At 34.6% G+C, this 3164-nt stretch overlaps 1 protein-coding gene across 7 annotated transcripts in view; it reads right to left on the bottom strand.

Moving 5' to 3' along the window:
* The window catches only part of LOC106879945 (uncharacterized), a 93318-nt gene that overhangs the window by 44455 nt on the left and 45699 nt on the right, over nucleotides 1-3164 (bottom strand). Inside the window, exon 4 of one of the 7 annotated variants that reach the window (XR_008267052.1) lies at nucleotides 133-232. The exons of the other annotated variants lie outside the window; for them this stretch is intronic. The gene's annotated coding sequence lies outside the window, so the exon portion shown is untranslated. Of the gene's footprint in view, nucleotides 1-132; nucleotides 233-3164 lie in introns of those variants that run through there. 7 annotated transcript variants of the gene reach the window in all.

The following is a 3164-nucleotide window of genomic DNA, read 5'->3' as shown; positions in this document are numbered from 1 at the left end:
AAAATTATTGGCATTTCCTTCTCACAACTTGTCAGTAGAAGTCACATTGTTCCATGGCCTCAACAAAGCAGCCATTCTGCTTTGCTTTGTTTTGGAAAATTTTTTTAGGTTTTTTTTTTTTTTTTTTGCATGTTTGTTTTCTATTTCCTTTTATTTGTTTGCTTAACATTGTTGTTGTAGTATATGTGTTTAACTTTAGTGCCACCCAGGTGGAAGTGGTAGAGGAGAAAGTCTAAAAATGATAAAAATTCTCATATTATATTTGTTATGAATATAAATATATTTGTTATAAAAATATAATTGAAAGTCTTACATATTTTAGCCTTTTTTTTTTTAAATATTTAAAAAATAAAAATGAAATATTTACTGAACATATGTATAAAAAAAAGAGAAAGCAACAGGTTCAAATGGTCATGAACAAAGTTTAAATAAAAACCCCAAATGTCCTTAACATACCCAAGATTTACAAAGCATTACAATTGACTTAAAACCTCACTCACACTTCACTGGCTCCTATTTTATCATCTCATCAATTCCTCTAATTCCCCTTTAATCAAAATGTTGAATTTATACCTATATAATAATACTTAACACACATTTTGATAGCAGCCCACCTCAAACTGCCTCTCATTCCATCATACAAAACTTCTTGTTCATATTTCTGTTATACTTTCATGTAAATGGACCAAACACCACCTTAATCATACAATAGTTAGTTAATCCCTCCAAATCCTTGATTTTTGTCAAAATTAGTTTAAAAAGAAAAAAAGAAAGAAAAAAAATGATATATTTCATTAGAAATATGTAACAAAGTTATTCACATTAGAAGTGATTAAAAGTAGAAAAAACTCTGTTTATAACATATAAGAATTGATATGTGTGTGTGTGTGTGTGTATACATGCATGCCTGCGCATATTATATGTAATCTGATTTTAAATTTCCATGCATTTAAATGTTTCATTGATCTTGATGTTAATATCTAGAATTGCTTAATCAGCATTCATCACCAGATATCAAAATAAACAGGGGTTTTGTTTTTTTTTTTTGTTTTGAATACGTGTTCAAAGTTTAACACTTCTCAGACTGTTTCAGGATTTCACACATTGGTTCATTCCAATAAAAACTTCCCATTGTAATGGTCATTTAGAGAGCTTTCGTTAAATTATGTTCCATATGTCATTTTAAGATACCAATATACATTCATCTTTTGCTGTTATGCATCACACACCATCTTAATACACCTATAATGTCCTCTACGTTCCAAGTACCATTTTAATACACCTATATATTTGTTCTTCATATTCTAAACATCGTTAAACGATGATGATGGTGATGATGATGATCTAAATATACCAACATATATACTCTTTACTCTTTTTTATTTGTTTCAGTCATTTGACTGCGGCCATGCTGGAGCACCGCCTTTAGTCGAGCAAATCGACCCCGGGACTTATTCTTTGTAAGCCTAGTACTTATTCTATCGGTCTCTTTTGCCGAACCGCTAAATAACGGGGGGGGACGTAAACACACCAGCATCGGTTGTCAAGCAATGCTAGGGGGACAAACACACATACATATATATACGACGGGCTTCTTTCAGTTTCCATCTACCAAATCCACTCACAAGGCTTTGGTCGGCCCGAGGCTATATAGTAGAAGACACTTACCCAAGACGCCACGCAGTGGGACTGAACCCGGAACCATGTGGTTGGTAAGCAAGCTACTAACCACACAGCCACTCCTGCGCCTATATTTGTTTACTACATCCCAAACACCATCTTATATACAGTGTCTCATTAAAAGATGTTCCACCATGATCATCTGAAATAGCCATCTAAAATCCTTCAAACTTCCAAAAAAAAAAAAAAACCCCCATTTCAGTTCAACAATTATTTATATATTCTTATAACTAATGTTTCTTTTTTTAATTTTTATCTAATTCAGTAATAAAATAATATCTCAAGAAGCAGGAGTCATAACTATTACAAATACTATTAGATATTTGCTAATATGTTGTTCACATTTGTATGTGTGTGTGTGCGTGTTTGCACATTCTCACTAAACAAAAGAACATAACAACAATAGTTATTGTGAGAATTAGGTTCTTTATCCTATATCCTTTATCCTATACCATCTGCTTCATGCAGCTCCCGACGTTTGTGGGCCAACAATCAGCAGCAGCAGCATAATATTCAATATGTTGATAGTCTCTGTGAAGAAGAGAGAAAAAAGAAACGCATGACCTATATTTGCATTCATACAAATCCTGGCAGAACAGGCGTGCACATCAAACTCCATTGTACCCACAAGTTATCTATGTAACACACAATATCACACAGTGTGTGTATATGTGGATACATGTGTGCGTGTGTAAGTATACACACCCACACAAACAAACAATACAAGTGTTGTGCACATATATATTATATTGCAACAATGTATGTGTGTATATAGACACACATAATATACATATATACAAACATATACACAATTATATGTATATACTCAAACATATATACATACATATACACATATGTGCAAGATTCATTTCCTGGATGAGCTGTAACACCTCATAAGGGGTCATTAGGTGTTTCAAGTCTTTCAACATGAGACCCCCCCCCCCTCACCCAGCAAAGGTTCAACAGATCCCAAACTTTTATCCTAACACCATCACTCCATAGATCAGTCTCTCTTTATCCAAAGCCACCACATGGGTGGTATCTTCAACCATTTCACATGCAGACTGAATGATCATGTTCAACCAATTCGTTCCAGTCCACCTCCATAGACTCATAATGCCTTCCTGTCTCTGATCTAGCACTTCTTCCCCAGTTAACTGCATGATTCCGGTCATTAACTTCGTTGATTTACTCTTCCCAAGGGATTGTAAGTTCTAGAATGATTCCTTACTTAGTTTACTCTTTTACTTGTTTCAGTCATTTGACTGCGGCCATGCTGGAGCACCGCCTTTAGTCGAACAAATCGACCCCAGGTCTTATTCTTTGGAAGCCTAGTACTTATTCTATCGCTCTCTTTTGCCAAACCGCTAAGTGACAGGGACATAAACACACCAGCATCGGTTGTCAAGTAATGCTAGGGGGACAAACACAGACACACACACACACATATATATATATATATATATATACGACGGGCTTCTTTC

This window comes from Octopus bimaculoides, chromosome 30, assembly GCF_001194135.2.
Source record: "Octopus bimaculoides isolate UCB-OBI-ISO-001 chromosome 30, ASM119413v2, whole genome shotgun sequence".
Taxonomy (NCBI): domain Eukaryota; kingdom Metazoa; phylum Mollusca; class Cephalopoda; order Octopoda; family Octopodidae; genus Octopus; species Octopus bimaculoides.
Note: the sequence above shows the minus strand (reverse complement) of the source record. Positions and strands in the feature narration are given on the sequence as shown.